Genomic DNA, 23,289 nt, shown 5'->3' with positions numbered 1-23,289 from the left:
CCTTGATGGAAAGACAAAGGCTTTGGAAAGAAATTCATACATAGGATCAACTTCACTATTTATATTTGTCTAAGAAACTAATTTCAAGCATTTAAGCAGAAGCCTTTAGATCAAAATGGCTTTAAGAGAATGAAAAACATAGAACACTCAGTCAGGTGGGTCCAGACTTCTGACTGGTAGTGTGTGTACTGATGTTGCTGTTTTATTGGAGTGCACAACATGTAAATTAGGCACAAACTCTCACAACGGGGACAGTTATAGGCTGAACTAGATTAATTGTGCAACCCAAGGCTAAATGAAACATTCAGCTGCAGCTCATTGTCAGTGAAGGTACGACTGCTCTATTTCTTACTCCATCTGTCATGTTTAGTGTGTTTTGCCGATGCCACCGGATTACTAATGAACTCGATTACGGCGGCACTCCCTGCCCTTGCCAGTGTTTGCTCTTCACGTGACCAGGAGGGTCACCAGGCACTCTTAAACGAGTGCAGACTGCAGAGCGAAGGAAGAGGTGGAGTAGTAGAGGAGCAGAGCAAGGCCACATGGGGATTAAAGGAAAAATCCACCCTAAAACACTGTTAACAGCTATTGGTGATGTATGCTGCATTTCTGGGTGCATTTGGTTGTTGCATTTGGTTGCATTTTTCTTATTCTTGTGCATAAGTGGCCAAACTTGACATGACGTCACATTGATACATTTCCCAGCTACAATGGAGTCTGATAGCAGAAATTTGATCAGGTTTTGGTGTCAGTCCCTCAGAAGCAAAGAGCGAGGGCTTCTTTCTAGAGCCGCCATTTTGCACCAAGAGACGTTCAACAATCATACAGGGAGAAATCCATCGTAGAAGAGGAGAGAGACCAGTTTCTCCACCCACAGGAGCAGGAGAGAGACCAGCATGCAATGCAAAGCAGCAGAGAGACAGGTTGTGTTTTTGAATAGACGCCCCAATATTCGCCAACCAGTTCATGACTCTTCTCTGGGGGTCGTCCAAAGGCATTCTGGGAAGTAGAAGTAGACGAGGCAGGTTGAGGGAAAGTGGGTTCACCAAAAAAGTAAATTACAACACTTCATCAGTAAATAACTCCTGGAATGCAATGATTGATGATATCTGACAGTCTAAAAGGATCCACTGATGGATTTGATTTTTCCTTTAATGCCGACCTGGCTGAATGCCCTGAATTTGGCTGTTGTCTGTGTGCTGTGAGCATGTACAGAGAATAGATACAGGCAGTGCTGTTGGTTGATTGGGGTCATGTGTAACTACTGGTCGGGCGGCAGTAGGCAGCAGTATGTAGGGCAGCGATTCTCACCCATGTGCCACTGTGACCCACATCTTCCACCAGGAGCAGGAACTAAAACCACTGAAATCAGCTGCTCTAGTGTTTGATTGGAGGGAAACCCTGCAGACTCTTGGGTCACAACGGCACTCGAGCCAGCGGTATACTGAATGTTCTGTGATTGCTCGTGCTGTTGAGTTTGAATGTTGATGCAAGTCATTTATTCTAATTTCTACTGTTGTTGTTATTGTTGGGTTGTTGAGAAATAACATGATTTCTCTCATCCGTTAAGATTTGCTGGGATTTTTTGTTTTCTATTTGCACTGGTATGTTTGCCTGTAGTGAAGTTCCAGAGATGCTTACTGTGCACTCATGCTTTTGGTCATGAATGTGGCAGCTATCTGTTTTCCTAGTATAAGTTTGGGTAGTCATGTGGAACAAAGAAGAGATACAAGGCAGTCCCAAATACTGTTTATGAAAGCTTTTATTCTATAGAGATAGATAGATAGATAGATAGATAGATAGATAGATAGATAGATAGATAGATAAGAACTTTATTAATCCCAGCGGGAAATTCAAATTGATACAGCAGCAAGACACTTAAACGAATAGTTCACCCAAAAAAGTTACTCCAAAACAACTGAAGTTGCTGGAGACCTGTCTTCAGACAAAGTGACTTGGAAAGACCGACATTTACACCTTTATTTAGCTGAAATAGCTGAAGTTATTTCAAAATAAACTCTTGAATGAAAATTTCATACATTTGCGTGCACCCAGGCCTAGATAGGTAAAACTAGCTCGAATTACCAGAAGCAAGACTTCCGGTTTGGCTGTTTAGCCTTCAAAATAAAAGCGCAAGATTTTAAATAGGTAGAAACACTGTTTTAAACCAATTACTTTGTGTTTAATCATCAAATTCAATAAGTGAGCACCCATATTAATGTTTGATGTCATAATAATAATGAAAAACGCCATAATATGTGCCATTTTACCTATAAATGCTGCATGTATTATACTGTGCAGAATACATACAGAACAGAGACTAAAGTGGACATCCAATACATACATCCAGTCAACGTAGATAATGACTGTATTTTCATTTTTGGGTGAACTATTCCTTTGAGACACCACACAGACAAAACAAAGCACAAATCCAGGTGCATAGGAGAATTAAAAATAAAGAATAAATAGCAATGCAAATATAAGCTATGTATATGCAACATATATGTGCAAAAGTAGCCTATATGTGCAAAGCAGCATGTTTGTACAGTATATGTGCAAATTGTTACATATGTCACACAAGTGATATATGTCGAAGTCATAATTAAGTTTAAAACTACGCCCAGTTATGACTAGCCAAATGGAATAAAGGTTAACAGATTTTTGCAGTGATTTGGATTTCTCTATTTTCCACAGAATTACGAGAGGACTCTTTTTTTTTTTGGGAATCTTTGAAGCATTCCACCTTCCTATCTGTTTTCATAGAAAGTCAGGTAGGTTGGATGGCCTCCAGAAGGTTTAGCCCAGGGGTCAGTGACCACGATAATCCTCCACTGAGCACAGCATCCCCAACGACAGATGTACAAGATGCCAAGGAAGGGCGGGACTGCAGAGCCAGGAAGGCAGCAGGGGAGACAGACAGAGCAAGACGGGACAAATAGCGATTACACAGCTGGAGGGGGAGGGCGGGGAGGACGGGACAGAGACAGCAACAGTTACAGAGCCAGGAGGGAGTGGAGCGTTAGATGGGTAACGCAGGAGAAAATGAAATACAAATGTAGAGTCGACAAGAGGTTAGGTTAGGGGCTGGAGGAGGACGGACGCACTGTAAAGAATATCCATCTTAACAAGTCATTTAGTCTATTATTGAGTCCTAAAATCAGTTAGATAAGTAGATAATTTCCCATGTGTCCAATGCAAATCAATTTGATTCAAGACTTTTGTAGAATCAAGTGTTTCAACAGACTGACACTCTGTTCTAGAAAATTCCTGAAACAAGTGAAGCTGCATTGGAAACAAGTGGAGTTATCTCTCCTCACTGCAGAATGTTTCTCTTGGTTTAAGAAAAATAAGATTTGAAGGCTCAATGTGAGAATAAGTGACTTGTTAAGATGGATGTTTTGTGCAGTGTGGGGAAGAGAACAGGGTCATCGATGAAACAGCAGAGGCGGGGAGGGGAAAGGGGGAGGAGCATGTGTCAATAGGGGGCGTGTCTTTGAAGCCGAGGCTAAAATACACAGATTTGGTCCTGTTTGTGGTGTTACAGTAGATTAAAATTTACTGCCCCAATGCCATCTTGGACCCAACCAACTGAGATTGACTTCTGATTGTCCAAGAAAATAGAAACTTAAGATGAAGAGTTGAATCTTAAAATGAAGAGTTGAAGACATTTAGAAACAAAATCTTAAAATGAAGAGTTTCGCCACTGGAGTAAGCTGACTAGTAAACAGCCTAGTGTAACCTTACTTCTGATTGGCAGGAACAAACTGCAGTAGAAAGGCTGTGGGAACAGAAGCAGTGATGAAAGCCGGCTTCAGGCTGCGCTTAGGAGGCACAAAGTACAACTTTTTGCCTCGAGGCAGGAAATGTTTTGTTAATCCCGCCCCCTCCTCCTCCTGTGTTGGTCAAGTTCCCGCCCCAACACCTGTCACTCATTCTGATGAGCTGTCTACCTTGAAATGATATCTAGCCCGAGGCGGAGGTAACCGGCATTTGTAAAGCCTCCACCGGCGTCGAAGAAGCCGACCGAGAACGCAGCCAATCTGCAGGACAAAATTTTTTTTTCGTTTTTGAACGTTTAGCTTGGCTGTTCCCTTTCTTCCTCCATTGTTGTTGTTGCAGTGACTTCCTGTTCTGTGGCCGCGAGCCTCATCTTGATAGACACAACCAGCTCATCTTTGGCCACGCCCACAGCAACAGGTAGACCTATACACACCCCAAAACATCCCAACATCTTTGACAAGCCAATTTCAAGCAAACAGTTTTAGGGAAGAATCCATTGGGGTCACGGACAGATACAAGCTGATAATGTATAATAGATCCTATTTAAAATAAATAAATAAATAAATAAAAAAAAAGCATATTGCAGCTTTAAGGAATGAACAATAGAGGCTGCATCTATTTCTTTACTTGCATCAGTGAACAGGGGAAGCGTGGGAACATGAACCGTGGAGAGGTTAAGTTTAGCATCAATTTTCAATGAATTCTTACTGTGCAGCGCGGATTTGGCAGAAACAAGGCTTTTGCTGAGGATCAGGTTTTTTTTAAAAATAAATAACGTAAATATATCATACCATAACCCAAATAAATAAGGGCAGTCTCCTGGGCTACAGAATACATACAGGCTATACAATGCATCCCAAAACCCTCCTGTCTCCTGCACTGTGCTGCTGTTGTTGGGTGTGGAGACTTGTGGCGTCCCTGGAAAGTGGGGAAGATGAAGAGGCAAAGAGAAATGAAAGAGAATAACATCACCAGATCTGACACACACACACACACACACACACACACACACATCAAGGGCTTCCATCAGACTGTCAAGCATCTTTATCCATCCATCTATCAGTCTGTCCATCATTCTCTTTGTTCAGCCTCGTCTCATGAAATTTTGTGAAATGAGAAGGATGTCTGAAAATGCAAATAACAGGCTTCGGAAAAACCACGAAAAACGGAGAGAAATACGTTTAAAATTGAGGTTTGAAGATTGTTATTACTTGAACTGCCGGAGGGGCGGAGACGCTCACCTTCAGCTCCGACGACCCGGCTTCATTTCACAACTCATCACAAGAAGTTTAGTCACGTTTTCAGCAAAAAGTTTTTCTTCTGACCAAACCTCACCCTAACCTTAACCAAACTGTTTGAGTCGCCTGAACCTAATCCTAACCTTAGCTGGGTTATTTGACTTCACACATAATGAAGGAACATCATCTAAACATTTGTGCCCGCAACAAGTAATCTGCATTTCAGAGTTCGTGCTCATGTCACAAAGTTTTGTGAGACTTTTGCTTTGTTTGGTGTCGTCTAGTGACTGTATTTGGCCTTTCTCTCTCTCTCTCTCTCTATCTCTGTCTTACTTTCTTTTCCTCCCTCTCTCTTTCCTTCTTCCTCTGCCCTTCTCTCCATGTATTCCTGTTTTGTTTCTCTGTTAAAGCTTTGACATCAAGTCAATTATATTCCGGGACGTCATGTTTCAGGATGTGTGTGTGTGTGTGGGCATGTGTGTTAAAGAAGAGTGAATATACTCCCCTGTAGTGTTTTTGGCATTAGATTGACAGACTAATGCATTGTCAAGGCATACCACCACCCACTACCAATTTGCATAAATACTGAATAATTATTACAGGACTGGAGGACTGGAGGATTACCACCATTTACTCAGACAAGAAGGAGCCGACAGAATTGAATATGTGATAGCTTCTATCTTTAATTAAAACAGAGTGATCACTCATCCAGGATCAAAGTCAGTCACAAAATGTCTTAAAATTAAAAAAATAATAATTAGGCAGTCCTGTAGAGGATGCTACATGTAGCATTTTTAGATGTCAGTATATCGTAAATTAATTGTGATACCTTGATTAAAATTACCATAAACTAATGAAGCCACGGTGGAGATGATTGGCAGCCTCAGTTTCACTCCAGTGGTATTGTGTTTCTCAAAATAAAGACTACATTTCCCATAAACCCTGTTGCTTCCTCCCCCCCCCTCCCCCTCCCCCTCCCTGGCATTGCTCTGGGTGCGTTTGTTTCCTCTTTGTCTTTACTGAAGAGGATCAACATGTTGGAAGTGATTTCTCCATCTTCCTTTCCCTCCTTCCACCATCTGCTGCCAGAAACTCTTTCAGCTTTAGCTCCGTTTGCTCTGGAAGAACAGAAGAAGAACCTCTTCCTGTTTTGTGCCGTAAAGCGATCCAGCAGATTTCCCTCCAGATCCACCAGGTGGAGAAACTATGGAGGATGCAGAGTAGAGGCTGATAGAGTCTTCTCATGATGGTCTGGTTTGTTTATGGTAATTATACACATGTCTCAAAATGAATGTGGTGATGAGTTATTGATGGTAAAATGCTACAAATGCTATGACGATAAGGCCTTTTATGGGAAAACAAGTCATGAATTCATGCTTATCTGAAAATGTAATTGATTTTTGTTTATATTAGTGGTTGTTTTCCCTACTGGTGATCATAGTTAACCCACCTTTATACTTACCACTACATCACAAGTTATAGGAACATCAAAGTCAGAGTCACTACACCATGAACAAAAGCTGAGATGGGATTTCTGTGTGGCAAAAGGCTGGAGGTCTCGTCTCGTCTCGTCTCGCATAGTTGGTCCTCTCTATTCTTCGGAGATCTTCTTCTTCCTCTTCCAGTCATCTGTTCTTTTTTTATACAGAGCCGGTGTGTCTCCAAAAGAAAATTCTCCTCTTTGCTCATACCAGCTATAGAAACTCTCCCTTTTAGCGGATGTCAGTACAAAAAACTCTTTTCAAACAAATAAAAAAGGAGGTGAAACCTGAGTTTAGGTGGGTTTATCTTCCAGTATATTCCTGATCCTATAGGTAAGAAGGGTCACATGCTGGTCCAGAGACGACGGTTTTAACCACAACACCCTCACTGGACATGAAGGGAAGTGGTTTTATTCAGGCTGTGTTCACGTCCCCCCCCCCTTCTTATTACGATTTATGAGTGAGATGCTTATTAGGGAAGATCAAACGGCGCACTCTCTGTCTCTCTATTCTCTTTCTCCTTCTGTTTTTCTGTTTTATGTCTTTCCCAAGCCCCATTCGTTGCGTCAGATTGAAACCTGACTCACACGACACACAACATATTAATTTTAATGAATGCATGCGGTGAAGTGGGTATCTGTCGACTTGAAGTCATTGCGAAAGGTGTTGAGCTGAGAGAGACACTCACGGTTCACACAGGTGTTTCATGCTGCCAGTCTAGCCTCTTCCTCATTTCCATCTTTTCCCACATTCACCTCCCTCTCTCTCCCACACCTTCCTCCTCTGTTTGCTCCAACAAGCCTCTTGTCTTAAAGTAAGAAATCTCTCTCTCTCCATCTTCTCAGCTCGTGTTTCCTTATCTAACACTTATCTTTCATACATCGTCACCGGAATATTTTTTTCCCCATCTATTGTCAGGGTGTTGTGGCTTTGACCCTTGATCTTCTTACTATTACTATGAAAATAAACCCCTTAATTTTTTTATCCCTGAAATGTCCTTAATTTCTCCATTACATAAACATGAATTATCCATTAAAAATAACATAGCTATTAAAAAAACATAAGGGTTAGTATCATGGATTTCTAAGGGATTTATTCATGGGTTGATGGCACTAGTAATTAAGGGATTTTTTAAATATATTTTGTGCATGGTTTACAGTTTTATTAATGAGTTATAATAAAAGCTAGGGATGGGACGATGCGCTAATGTCACGATACGATTCGATCAGGGTTCGGGGTACGATTCGGGGTTCACAATTCAATACAACGATATGATGTTCAGTGACAACAAAGTCTGACTGTGCAGAATTTCTGAGCCACAAATCTTTCTAGCGATGCCATTGGCTGCTAGACTGTAAACAAAAATTTAAAAATGTCATTACAAAGTGTAAATAATATGATTTGGATGGAGAGATTGTGAAACTGTGATGGTCAAGCGTCTCATTTGTGATTACTACAGCAGAATAACATGTGGCTAATATCACCATTCATTTTTCAGACCCACGATACGTACTGTCACATTTTTGCATTGCGATATAATGAAATAATAATAATGCATTTTATTTGTATTGCAGTTTTCATTCATAGTGAATCTCAAAGTGCTACAGAGTTAAAAACATAAAAAGAGATCGCTAACAAAAGTTAACACAAAAAAGCCTTCTTGAATAAAAAGGTTTTTAGGTTTTCTTAATATATATATATTGAGGTAAAGGTAAAAAAAAACAAAAAAAAAAACATCCTTCAAAATACTTTTCTTTCTTCCCTCCTTTTTCCTAGAGCGTGCCAGGGGCCGGGGCAGAAAGTGACAATTTCAGGTCACTCACTCAGTCACTCACTCAGGGACGGTTTGCACGGAGCCTGCGCTTCGTCTGATGGCCTCTAGAGGGCGTCTTTGACTGCAAATCGATCTCTAATGCGCCTGTTGTCGCATCACATCCTGTCTGTCATGTGAGATGTACAGACAGCAGACCAGCAGACTGAACTCAGTCCACAGAGTCTCCCGGTGTGAAAACAAAAGTGAAACTTAACATTCCACAATTTGCTCCAAACTCGCCTGTGTAACGCGTCTTCTGCTGCCCTACAAACTTTAAAAGGTAGGTAATGTTATCATCTTGTGGTATTTAAGTAACGTTAGTGGAACTAGGTAATTGAACCGTGTTGCAGTGCTTCAGTGCAGAGAATTGAACACACACACACACCGTGGGTCTGTACGGGATCTGTGCAACATCGACAGTAGGTGTTGAGGGAAGGGAGAGCGTTATGTGAATGTGAATCAGGCCGGTGCTGAAAAATTGCATATACCTCCTCGGTCCAGCTCTCCTGGATAAATACAAGTTAAAAACCCAACTTTTTCCAGCTGGGAAAAGGGATTCAAATGAGTGAGCCTTCCAGTCATAAGCCCGTCTCTGTGAACTTCAGGCTGCTGCTGTGCCTTTCCCACCACTTTGTATTAATTTCAGCAGTGTGGCGTACCGAAGTCCATCCTGCCAGCGCTGTTCTCTGCCTGCACACCGCTTGTTGACTGCTTCCAATCTCTGGGAGTGCTTGTTTACTGTGAAAGACGGCTTTGATTCCAGCGAATACAAAGCTTGTGTCTGTACTGCTGCCTCCGGGCATGAATTCAGAGTAAAGTCATTTATCTCCACTGAAGTTAGATTGATGAATCTGCTTGTGAAATTTTGACGCCTGTTGTGCCTGTGAAAGAACTTTATATTCTGCACTGATGAGTTGTTGTTTTTTTGCATTGTATTGAACTTGTGAGTCTCATGTTTGGTCGAAATCAAATGTTTTGTCTGGGCGGCACCTGATGTGATGATTTGGTGTTTTTAATTAATTCGCTGATAAAGTTATCGTTATACGTGTGTGGAACATTTTCACAGCTTTGAACTTTAATTAAAACTACTCTTTTTTTTTCTGTTTTTATTATACAACATTTTGCTTTGGGTAAAACACTCATGTTCTCGGAGATGATTAAAAATTCCCCAACAGTTATTAATTCCTTTCCCCCCCAAAAAACTTTGTCAACTACTTTTGTGCCTGTTGTCAGTTTCGTATTAGAATTGACTAAATAGGTCACAGTGGATTTACACAACCATCTATGTAGCGTGTACCAGTTTTAAACAGATAATTAATTTGGGGGGGAAAAAACCCCACTCAAATTCATTACAACAAATCACTACTTATGTAACCTCTGAGGTGTCTTAGCGTTCATTTTCAGCGTTTATTTCTCCAGTAATTTTCCCTGTGCATACATTAAGCGGCGTAATTAAAGCGCCGCGCTTTATTTAGCTCCGTTTCCGCTCTCCCTCCCGTTTCTGTGGGCTTGAGATAAAACACACAGGCGTCATGTTGCGCGCAGGAGGCAATCAGCCGGGAGAGACAGCGTGCGTTAATGTTAGCGTTACTTAAAGTATGGTAATGATGGATCAAACCGGGGCTCGGGGCTTTTTAATCTGTATAAGGTGGAGGTGGAGGGAAATGGAGGGGAGGAGATGATGGAGGAGGAGGAGGAGGAGGAGGGGGTTAGGAGACGAGGAGAGGAAGAGGCGGTGGTGATGCTGTGTGTGTGTGTGTGTGTGTAAGGGGAGAGGTGGCATTTCTTTCTATCCGTCAGTGGTCTTGTCTTGCTCCTGGAGCACTAATAGCCTTGAGGGCTGCTTCAGACTGTTAGCTGTCTGTCTGGTTATGGGGACTTTGACCCTCAGAGAGTTTTTAAGCCAAAGTGTTTCTCTTTAAATTATGAAAATGGATTCCGCTCGCTCCTCTGCCGGGGCACCGAGCTGATTTATTCTCAATTTATTCACTGTGTCAGGATATTTTGAATGTCGGAGAGCAGACAGATACTGTATATTATTTTGTGGTTCGATGGATGGGCTCCGTCTTGCTCATCTTTAGAACAGCGACCTTTATCTTCCAGACATGAAAACCTGCCGTTGTAGAAGTACCAAGTTTTACTGCATGCTTGCCGCACTACTGCTGTAGTTGCTCCACATCTGGGAAAATTAGTTTTGAAAGTTCAGATTTTATTCACTTTTCAGCCAGAAAATGCAAAGAATGTGAAATAGGAGTTTGAAAGATTGGAGTTTTTTGTTCTTTACCCAAAAGAGCAACTACAGCCCTGCTGTTGTTTACCAAGATGCACATCATATGAATGTCTGAGTGAAATGTTCAAAATGGCCGCCGTGGGGGACGTTTGACGGCTATCACTGTAACTGAGAACAGCAGATTAGAGTTTATCTGAAGACTTAAAGTGGTAGACTGTGAGATAGATGTTTTTTTTTTGTTTGTTTGTTTGTTTTTTGTCTCCATCTTTGTTTCGCAGCCTCATTGCTGTGGTGTTTCTGCACTGCACTCCCCAGAGATCACCTGTCAATCAAACAGTGTGGGCGGAGCTTGGATTTTCTGTTGATGCAGTTTGAGTTTCTCTCTTCTTTGTCTGTTCAGCCATGCTAACTACCCAGTTCTTCTTCTTCTGTTTAACAAACCGGGAAATAAAACGCATCACAGACAATGCAAAAGCTTTCATGAACTGGATATACGTTGAATCACTATTGTGTTATATCAATCTGCGATAGAGAGTAGAAAAACAGACATTGATATGAAAATGTCACAGATTTTATCCATTTTCCTCCAGGGAAAGCTCACTTACTCCTTTTCAGCACCGCCCTGCTTCACATTCACAATAGTCCAATGCTCTTATACTAATAACATCAGGATATTTTAATGACTTCTATTTCAATAAGAGGTAATGTGGGATAATTAAATTAAATGAAATGGCAATAAATATCTTTAAGCGTTCACTTGTAAAGGATAATGATTATTACCCCAGGTTTATCTAAAAAGTGTCGGCGGCGTCCTGCGGTACGAGTTTGTCAATGTCGCCGCTCGGCTGTGACGCTCGCCGTGTCGACAAGGGTAAAACAGCCATAACAGCTGGCACCGAGTCACCGGGAGACATAATGGAGAGAGGGAGAGAGAGAGAGACGGAGAGAGAGAGAGAGAGAGAGAGAGAGAGAGAGACGGAGAGACAGAAAGGAAGTCAGAGAGACTCAAAGAGAGATATCTTGTACCTGTTGAATTCTCCCAAATGTTTATGCTGCAATATCAGTGTCTATAAATTTTTATCATGTCATACTTAGTGTCTGTCTTGTGACGTCAGTTGTGTTGTAAAATCTTATTATAAAGTTTTTAGTGGATCCCGGGAAGTCTAACGGTAATGGGGATCCTAATAAAGATATAAAGACAAGAACAGAGATACAGAGAGAGAGATAAAGAAAAGCAAATTGAGAGAGAGAGAGAGAGACGGAGGGAGAGACAGCGAGGCGACTGCTGACTGCTCTATCATTATATCTCGTCAAGCGGTGTGTGTGTAAGTGTGTGTGTGTGTGAGTGGACACTCGGCCGCTGTACCACCTCTCATTACAACTCATCAAGCCGGCTGTGTGATTGTGTGTGTGGCCCCTGCTGACCTCTATCGTTACAGCTTATCAAGCGGCTGTCAGTCACTCAGCAGAGCGCTGCCTCACACAGAGAGAGTATCAGAGAGGGAGAGAGAGAGAGAGAGAGAGAGAGACACAGAGAGAGAGAGACAGAGAGAGAGAGAGAGAGAGACAGAGAGAGAGAGAGAGAGAGACCGTTCTGTCTGCATGTCAGCTGCTCTGATGATCATGAAGAGCTGAATGATGATGAAGACACAGATTATGGTATTTGTTGAGCTCTCACTGTGTGCTACTGCTACTACTGCTTCTACTACTATAGTACTACTACTGTATTACATACTGCTACTACTACTGTATTACATACTTCTACGACTGCTACCACTACTACAGTATTATATGCTGCTACTACTACAGCTACTACGTACGGCTATGACTGCTACTACTAGTACTACTACAATTACAGTATTGCATACTGCTACTACTACTAATAATAATAATGTGACTACTGTGATACTAATAATACTGTTGCTACTGCTACTGTGATATTAATACTACTAATACTGTTGCTACTATAACTGTGATACTAATACTGAATACTGAATAATAATAATAATAATAATAATAATAATAAATGTTTTTATGTAACACAAAACAAAACAAAGTTACAGAATACTTCAAATAAAAATAAAAGCCAAAAACAGAACAAAACAGAATAAAAGCAGAGTCAAAAAATTCAGAAAAGAAATAAGAGCAGTAAAAATCACAATAGGTGAGTGGAAAATGTAAGGGGTTCTCCAGTGGAGGTCTTTAGTGGGAATTTAAAAGACTCAGCTAGTGTGAGTTCCTCAGGCAGGAAGTTCAAAAAGCAAAGGGCTCTGACGGCGAAAGCCCGGTCACCTTTAGTTTTAAGTCTGGATCTAAGGACAGCTAGCGGGGAACTGTCTGAGGATCTCAGGCTGTGTTCAGGCTCATAACGGATCAAAAGGTTGCAGATGTAACTACAGGCTAGACCTAGAACCTTAAAAACTGGGATTGTTTTTTATTTGATTCAAATCTCAGCTTCGACTCTCAGGTAAAAAAGAGGGTTGTTGAGTCATGTTTCACCAGCTAAAAAACATCTGATTTTGTCTCTCGTCTGCTGACCTGGAAAAGGTAATTCATGCCTTTATTTCATATTTTATAGACCACTTTAACTCGCTGTATTCCTGACTATGCCAGAGCTCCTCAACCATTTTGCAACTGGTACAAAATGTCCTAAAGTCTTTTTAGGCTAAATGAGTTACCTGGGTTTATGAGTACATAAAGTCGGGTGTCATCCGCATAGCGATGTGTTCGCAAATTATGTCACCCGGAGGGATGGAACACAACAGTGAGGCCGACCAAATTTTCTAAGTGATTTTAACTGAGTGCTGTGATCAACCGTGTCAAAAGCAGCACTAAGGTGTAAGAATTAGGACAGAACAATCACTTATACTTGTGTCAGCAGCAATGAGGAGGTCATTCATCACCCCAACTAGAGCAGTCTCAGTACTGTGGTGAGCTCTGAAACCTGTTAAAAGTTTTTCAAAAAAGTTATTGGAATTCATGAAAGACAGTCAAAGAAGTTGTTTTTCCCCAGGACCTTGGACAATAAGGGCAGCTTGGAGGTAGGTTTATAATTATTGAGATCAAGGGGTCTGAGATTTGATTTCTTCAGGACGAGGCTGGATCATGGTGTGCTTAAAGAAAGAGGGGAATGGAACCAGTGGACCGTGAACTATTCATAGTGACGAGTGTCCAAGGGGCAAGATGAGGATTTCATAAGAGTGATGGTATCCGTCAGAGTGGCAAGGGAAATAGGCTCAAAGCTGCTGGGAGAAGAAAGGCATAATGTTATGTAAAGTCAGTGGAGTCAGTCACTGAATCTGTGACGATTGCTGGTTTACAGTTTATTATATATATGCATGCATTGTGGCTTGGAGAGGCGCTATATTTCTGGGGAAGAGACACTGAGGCACAGGTTTCAGGTGGAAAAGAGAAAGTTCTTTATTAATGATGTGGGGGAAAGGGAGTGGGCCCAAAGGGAACCGAGGATCTTCCTGGACCGGTGGTTGTCTTTCAAATGGTGGTTCATAGGGAACGCTCGACCTGGGGAGGCACATAGAGGGCAGGGAGTGATGCTGTGTTCATGTCATATGGGAGTTACCATAATTACTATCTTACGAATGGGAATAAACATTCACATCAACCTCTGAGTGGTAATTCTGAGTAGGAAATATGGGAACTTTCTGAAGGCTTCGATATCTCCGACCTGATGGTAAAAAACATGGAAGCGTGTCAATGCAGAACAAACATGGCTTGTCGGTAGGGTACAATACAATTTACAATATCAGTTTAAACATAAAATTACAGTTTTCGTTTAATTTGTTCCTTCAAGTCATTCAGAAGGATATAGCAGTATCGGTCCATCGTAAAGTACCGAACCGTAAAGAGAAGGAGCGCAACAACAACTGAGCGCATGATCGCCATCTTGAGGTTTCCAATGAATGCAACATGTGAACGCTTCAAAGTCGGAGCAAAGGGAAGTCTTCCCATCGTTCTGCTTCCTCCCATATGATGTGAATGCGGCATGAGAGATGGGGGGATAGGAGGGAAATTGTCTGGCTTTCAAGTCTGTGCGTCCGTTATCCAATCCGTCGTCAGGTCACTCGGTAGCAGGTCGATTTCCGGGGGCGTCCACTCAAGGAGTAAAGAGTCTATCAGGCAGAGGTCAAGCACAGAGATCACGGCGTAATAATCCAGTCCACAAACCACAATCCAAACACAGTATCCAATTACTGTACTGCAGAGACTTGGTTTGCTCACCCACTCGTTCACCACCTTCCTCTCCACTGACTGAGGCTCTTTGTCAATATGCTTTCTGTTGTGTCCTAACAAAAGAACTAAAGGACAGAAGACGGATGCTGATCCCGTAAATTTACTTGCCATCATGAGGAAGCATCAGATGGAGACTTGATCGATGAGAATGAATTCAAAGCCCCAAGGTTCATTGCGAGAACAACGCAAAACGTCATCAAAGCAAAGGAAACGGATGACCAATCAGAATAGAGCAAAGAAGCTTTTTCCGCAGCCTGTTGGCAGATTTGCTAACACATCTGTCCCTTGAGCTAACTCCTGTTAGCATAGCATCTGTAAAGGCTTCATCTCTGTAATATAATGTTAGCACAAACTTGAGGCATGATAGTCTCCGTTTTAATAACAAACTCAACTGGAATGTTTGTCTCTCTGCCGGGAACTGCGACAAAAAGGGGTAGGTGTTTCCCAGACCCAAAGCACGATTTAGGTAAAATTTGGGTCTGGCTTCACGAGACTACACCAGGGTAAGAAACTATCGGCCCTCCCACACTCTGCCCAGTTGTCTCCTGTGTGGGAATGGCCGCTGTCCATGGTGCTGAACTCCAGTAGCGCTGTCTCTCTGTCCTGGGGCTCCGCAGCAAGTAGAAGAGAGTATAGCCAGAGTAAATAAATATATAGGAGGGTCTTTACTGTTTTTCTCAACAGTTGACAGGTTTGGTACAAGTCACTGTGAAATACATCCCTAATGTCTTGACTGATTAAATTGTGGGTGTCCAGAACAATATAACTCATAAAGAGGCGGGTGTTTCTGGGACGCTGGAATACACTGTTGAGCCTTCTTGAGGTGTCGTGGGCCTAATTCAACGAAACATCGGTGAAGGAAGGCTCCCACTTGATAACCCCAAAGACTTGCCTACACTCACTCACCCTGAAGCTAGAGTAGGTAGCTGGTGAATGTTGCTGCCTGTCTTATGGTGCTGTAGATTTATATTTTCTATGGTTCTCATTTGTATGGTAGTATATCATTCTGTTAAACTCTGAATTGGGCCTCTATATGAATGCTCACCTTGGATTATGGCACTTGGGATAATAACAGCATATCCTGTGTATTGATAAATAACACATTTCATAACACTATGGGAACAAGGAGGGCAGAGAGAATATTACATGCAAAACAGGGAGGTTAGACAGAATAGAGTGGGAGAAGAGTACGTGACTGGGATCAGTGAATATAAGAGTAGCAATTGTTGTCACACTGTTTTATTTTAACTGTAAAAGTAGAATACAAGTAAATAACTGCATCTTAACAAATACTGGTGAGGCTCATAGATCACAGCCAAGGGGGGAAATCAGGTTCCTGATGTTCTCTTCTTTTGTTTTTTTGAGTGAAATGAGTCAGAAATTCCTCACACTGGGGAAACCTCAGTGTTGTCAGTCAGTTCATAACATGAAAGAAGACCCTGAAATTGTTGCAGTTCCTGGAGACAATATCAGAGGAGTATTCGGTCCTTGCATCCTTGACTGCTGTCTGATACTCTGCCATAAGTTGTTTTAAGATTTCCAAATTGTTGGATTTCCATTTTTATTATGCTTGTATTTCCTCTTGAGAGCTTGTGTGTGCCTGTGTAGCCAGTAAATAGCTTTAGGTTTAGCCTTTCTGTTTTTTAATAGAGCTATAGCTATATAATGAAGCTATGTTTTTTAATGGATCTACAGTATGTGACAGAGATTGAGTCAATGGACATGTGTGTAAGGCGTGGAAATGGGTTAGGAAAATAAAACCTTAAAAACAGTAGCTTTACAATCAGATACATCTTCTAAAACGAAATAATTAGGAGTAAAACTAGCAGAAAGTGCTAAATCAAGAGTATGTCCTTTCATTTGAGTGGCAGAGTTCGTACAGTCATGAAAAACCTGGAAAAGTCATTGAAAATAATATTTTTGGAAACGTTTTGGAAAAGTCATGGAAATATAGCTAAAGTTGCATCAAATATAATTACTGATTAATCCAAGCATGAAAATAGTCACATAAATTGGCATGTAACCATCGCGGTATTTCGGTGGTGTTAGTTAGCTCAGTCTGGCTCATTCTGTTTACATGCTTGCCCACTACAGTTACATTTAGCAAACTTACTTTGCCGACAATATGCCAGGCAAATGCAGCTTCAACAACAGATGGCTTTTTAAGGAAAAGTGCCAAGTATGGCTGGCAAAAGACACTGACCCAAGACGTGCTACAGGCAAACTGTGCTGTAAAACCTTTGATATTTCGAATATGGGAGAGGCCGCGCTTATTAGCCACGTGAAGGGGAAAAAGCAGCAGACCGCAGCCGCTGTTGCAGGCAGCGCAATTCCTATCAGTGACTTTATGAACGTAAGTGCTGGTGTGGCAAAGACATCCACCGACGCTACTGCAGTTTCCACCGCAAAGAAACAGACCAGTGTATAGTTTCAACCAAAAACGAAGTCCTCAAAGCTGCGATACTATGGGCATTCAAAATTATGAATTCGCACTACTCGTTAAAGTTCCCAGACAGCCAGATTACAGCAAGATTTGTCTGTGGTGAGAGAAAGTGTACTGTGAGCTGGGGAATCAGTAGTTAACACTGGCATTCCTATCCCAATGCACTATTCCTCTCTGTCTTTCTCATTCATTCTCTTTGTCTGTCTCTCTCTTTCATTCTCTCTTTTTCTCATGCTCTCTCTGATAGAAAACATGATGGCATTTTTGATTTATCTTTTGAGACATTGACAAAAAGCTTAAACTGGTATTGGATTTAAAATATGACAAAATCTAGGTGTGTCTGTTGTTTATTTGTTCTAGAGAGGCACCATATGTTTGAAATGCAGACCTAGAGTGTTACAGTACAAAATTTTCAGTGGTACCGCAGAGAAGTCATTTCATTTGGTCATGGAAATTAAGTTAAAGGTTGTGGAGAAGTCATGGAAAAGTCATTGAAAATAATTGGTGAAAAAGTGTATGAACCCTGGAGTGGGACCTGTTACAGATAGCACACAATTGGAGGATTCAATAAGATTAATAAAATCATGGTAAGAATTCTATCATAAATGGACATGGTAATCAGAGTTCAGTGAATTCGTCATTAAAAACCTCGTTAGGTCTTTGGGATCTGTGACCAAAATTCATAACCGAGGGGCTCTGCCAGTGATTAAAAAGCTGAGATGCTCAAAGGAGCTAAAACTGCCAAATGAAATGGGCGAGCATTTATATTCAGCTTTGTGAATCATTGCTAAACTGCCTCCCCGGCCAGACAATCTGGCCATGAGTCACTAAATAAAAAGAACTCTAAATTATTTGAAATAATAAAACTTTGGCAGATTAAAGATTTGTTAGGAAGAGACCTGACATTGAACAGAGTGATTTTAAAGCGTTTATTGTACTGGCAGGGGCTGAATAGTGACTAGATTATTGTAGTTTACAGAGTTGACAGGCGGCTGTGAAACATTTCTAATCATTTCTAACAGCGAAAAGGAATGTGGCAGGAGATGCAACATTCGGTAAGTCCAGGGGAGGAACTAATAATATGAGAAGCATACTGCACATTTTGAACCAGGGTTGGAGTCCAAACCATTAACAGGTTATTAGAGTTGCTGTCTGCACCAAGGCCATTACGATTAGTAAGCCTGTCATTTATTTTTGCATGAATTTTAGAAGCAAATGAATGGACGGACGGGACGGACTGCAATTTGGGTGTTATTGAGGATTCCTTTCATTTTGTTTTTTTTATTGTACAAGGGTATAGTGACCTGAGGAATTCATTGTTTGAAAAAGTGCAAGAGAAAAATTCTGATCTTGTGAAGGTAATATGCTAAAATGTCTTTTCAAATAAAGCCTTTATTTTGTTTTTATTTTCTAGAGAGAGCGTGGAAAAGAAGACAAAGTATTTTGTATCGTTAAGTATGTGTAAATGTTGTAATCATATGGATACAAAACTTGGTTTGTTGACTGTATGGGGTCGCCATGTTAGACGTATGTATGTGTACTGTAGTTTCTTGTAAGCCCATATGAGCATCATCAAATCATCATCAATCATCATCACCTACTGGAATACGAAGCATCCAGTCTAAACGGGTTTGGCCTGTCAGAAAATACAGTCAAGTCCATAAACGGAAGGGGAGCAGCAGGAGCCTCTCAACCAGATGTGAAGTTGGTGAAAGCGACTAAACTTCATGTCACCGAAGCAGCAGGGGGTGGACCAGAAATGATGCATTGTTTCCCAGAGTCCAGGAGAATGTCAATAAGGGTGCAGAAATCATCCTCGAGCTTTTCGGACTGCTGGAGCGTGACGCCGTTTGACCCGGCGCAACGACTGCAGGGGTCGAAGAGTGCTCACATAGCAGCGGTGTGACTGTGGAGTTGATGTCCAGGACCCGGCTGCTGGGATATGGCTTCCGATCGAGGAATGGTGATGTGACAGACCATGGATGAGCCCACAGTAAGCATGGGTGAAGGGGGCGGGGGTGAAGGGGTCTCTCCAGGGTGATCCGTCTCCTGGAGGGGCGGTGCGATAGCTGGGGCTGAAAGAAAAAAATAGTGATCCCAACAGCCCTCACAGAGGCTGGTGGAAAGGAGAGGAGTGTGTGGGAGGACAGAAGGTGGACAGAAGAAGAGAGACTTTCCAACAGCTGTAATCGGTTTTCACAGCGGAAAGTCTTCGCATGGAAGGAGACAAGAGGTTTAAATATAAACTTGTTTTATTTGACATTTTATCTGATGAACTTGGTGTGACTATGGTTTTATGTTTTATCTTTATCTATCACATTAGTTTTATCACCTTTTGTTTTGATTTGTTTGTGTGAAGCACTTTGTAAGATTTGTTTTTCGAAAAGTGCTATATAAATAAATAAAGTATTATTATTATCATTATTATTATTATAAGTGGAACGCCGTCCTCTCCACTTTCCCTCCCAGACAGTCGACCACGGCTGAGTGGCAGGAAGTGTTGGCAGACCAGGAGATCGTTGTTTCAAGCCCAGTTACTACTACTACTGCTACTACTGAAGTACTATGTACTGCTACTACTACTGCTTCTACTGCTACTTCTCCTACTATTTCTACTGCTGCTAGAGTATTATGTACTGCTTCTACTGCTGCTACTACTACTATTACTACTAATAATAATATTACTACTAATACTGCTACCGCTAATACTGCTACTACTATAACTACTACTACTACTACTACTACTGTTACTACTACAATAACTACTACTGCTGCTACTACGGCTATTACTACTACAGTAACTACTACTACTACTACTACTATTACTACTACAGTAACTACTACTGCTGTTACTACTACTATTACTGCTACAGTAACTACTGCTACTACTACTACTACTACTACTATTACTACTACAGTAACTACTACTACTACTACTACTACTACTACTATTACTACTACAGTAACTACTACTACTACTACTACTACTACTGTTACTACTACAGTAACTACTACTGCTGCTACTACGGCTATTACTACTACCACTCCTACTAATAACAAAAACTGCATTTGTACAGCACATTTGTTAACAATGTTACAAAGGGCTATAAAATGACAGGAACAAAACAAACAACATTATTCAAGTATAATAAGGGGAAGACTTGAATTGCTGACTCCATTTACGTCCATTACTTGTTATAGCCCACTCAGAGAAACTATATTGGATTCCCAGCAAACGTAATTACCAACAATACTCCTGCACAATGAGAGCTAAAACAACTTAAAGCCAGCGTAGTTTATTCCCTGTCCACGTGCTCCTCTCATGATCCCACAGCGGCTCCTCCTCATTCGCTGCACATACATCCTCATGTCTTGTGATTTACGAGTCTCCTCGTTCAGACCTTTTTGCCTGCGACAAATTCCATTATACTCCAGACAGCTCCGTACATCAAATGTTCAACCAGCTCAGAGGAAGCCGATTCCCGTTCCCGTTCTGCTTCAGGCAACGTCACAGCAGTGACAGAAGTTATACAGCCCTTCCCATAGTTACCGGGAAAAACCTGGGATGGATTTCACCAAATGACACGATGCAGCGAGATGGAACAGCAAGTGGATGGAATCCAAATTAGCTGCTCGTCTCTAATGCTGCATGTCTGTCTTTCTGTTTTTTGTCAACTTTTTCAGATATTTCTGTCAGTCTAACTTCCATGTTTGTCTCTGTTTCTGTCTTTCAGCACCTCTAACAATGTAATTTTGGACTTAACACCTTTCACTGATCAATCCAAGGATGCTATTGCATATATAGACTAACATAAACCTGAATTGTAAATGTTAGGGATTACTTTACCCTTCTCACTGCCAAGGGACATTTGCTTAAAAGACAAAAGGGACAGAACTCAAAACTAGGGTGCGACTGATATGGCTCACTCCTGATATTTTTGGGGATTGAAGCTGCTGATAGCTGATGTTTTATGCCGATATTCAATATCTTTAAATTTGACCATTTTCATGTAAGAAAAAAAAATCAAAACAAAATATTAATTTAGTGTTTCCTCCATAATTTCATTTCTTAGCAGGATGAAAAAGCCTTTGAAATATCATTTAGCACCAGTGAAGTCCTTTCAGGGAGGTTAGCAGCTTCTTAAGGCAGGTTTACCTCCATCATATCTCTGGTGGATAACACTGACTTGCCAATATCTGATTTTTATGCTTACCAGAAACAAAACATCCACATGTACGGATGTGGCAAAGAGACTGTAGGATTTTCGTTGTGTCCTTGTTGAACTGCCATGTCTGAACTGCCTGTGGTAATAACCAGGCCAGCTAATGGCCTACAAGTTATAACATTTTGTGAAAGTCTGAAATGCAGATTACGTGTTGTGGACACAAATTATGTGAAGATTATGTTCCTCCACCACAAATTGGATTATGTGACAATAGCATAAATTAGACACACCATTTTGACCTGTTCATCACATGAAAAGATTAGTGGTTAAACCTGCAATAAGCGATTTCAGACCCTATAACCAATCCTGAAACTAATGTGTGCTATGTGGAGATTTCCTTGAGCCATAATGATATAAATCAATATCCACACAGCAGCAGCAGCTGTGTTGCTGTTTTCTCCTCTTTTCTAAAGCTTGTTGTCAAATTCCGCTCCTGAACGAAGCTCCTCCCACTCCATTCAGCAGCTTTTCATTTTTTCAAAACTATTTTGTCTCCTCCCTCGCTGTTTAAAAGCGGCGCTCTCCCTCTCCCATTGCTGAAAAAAATTAGCGTAATGGCGGAATCGACAAAGCGAGTGAGTAAACTTGTTAAACTAGTAAACTTGTTAAACTAGTAAACTTGTTAAACTAGTAAACTTGTTAAACTAGTAAACTTGTTACCTGCCTCTTCACTTGTCATTGTGGGACATGTGACCTTCGGCGGGAGAAAAATCTGGCAAAGTGAGACTGGTAACCGGTGACACTTCTCCATAGGTACGGTTAGCTTAGCTGTTAGCCTTTATGCTTTGCTGTGCTTTATTTATATTAAAACTTAACTCAAAGTAGAAATCTTATGATTAGGCAAATGTTTACGCCCATGCACCACCTCGACCACAACACCCTTACTTTCCACCACGTTGTTTCTAGTCGTACCTCCTTCACGTAATGGTTTTGTGGTGGGAAAATGTATTTGTCTCACTTTTCGTGCATGGAAGATTTATTTGCTTTTAAAATATGCTCATTTCATAAAATTCAAGCTGTTCTGCTGCTACTAGTTTTCACTGCAGCAGCATAAGATATTGCTTTTCATATTTCTCTACAATTCAAATTGCTTAATTTCACCAGAAGATTAATTTCCCTGGTTTCCTGATTAGCTAAATGGTCTCATTTTGCAGCGTAAGATTTTATTATGTTTGATTTTATTATATTATTTGCCAAGATGCTCACAGCTGGCAGGCATATAACTACCGCCAAGAGAGTTTTCACTTGTTAATAAAGGCCCGTTTCTGCCCTGTAATGATGCCATGACCCACACAGTAAAGACAACATCATATTGGAGTTTTCCTTCAGTTGGTTCAGACAGTCAAATAAAGTGACAAAAGACTGTGAAACCCTGAAGTGGCGGCCCTGACCTGACCTGTTCTCCTCTGAGGAGGCCGGGGAGGAAAGGAAGAAATCAAAACAAAAAGAGAGGAGAAAACTGCTGGAGTAGTTCGTACTTTCTGCCACCCATGCAAACTCCCACCATGCCAGGAAACGATATCTGAGTATGATGCATGCTGAGTATGACTTTGGCAGCGAGGGAACAGAACCACATCAAGTTACAGCACCTTACTGTCCTCAGTCTGTCTGTGCTGAACTTCCCTTGCTGTCTGCTGTCACCTGTCGCTATCTTGCTATCGCCAGTCTGCCCTCATGTACCTGCATGCATGTCTTACTGTGGTTTTGCTTTTATTGTGTCAGACTGATTTATGCATTTTATACGCTGTGCATGCTTTTTATGTCTATAATTAACATTAATATTCTCTTTTCTTTTTATTATTGTTCTGCATGCTTATAAATGATCTC

This window comes from Centroberyx gerrardi, chromosome 18 (assembly GCF_048128805.1).
Source record: "Centroberyx gerrardi isolate f3 chromosome 18, fCenGer3.hap1.cur.20231027, whole genome shotgun sequence".
NCBI lineage: Eukaryota > Metazoa > Chordata > Actinopteri > Beryciformes > Berycidae > Centroberyx > Centroberyx gerrardi.
Note: the sequence above shows the minus strand (reverse complement) of the source record.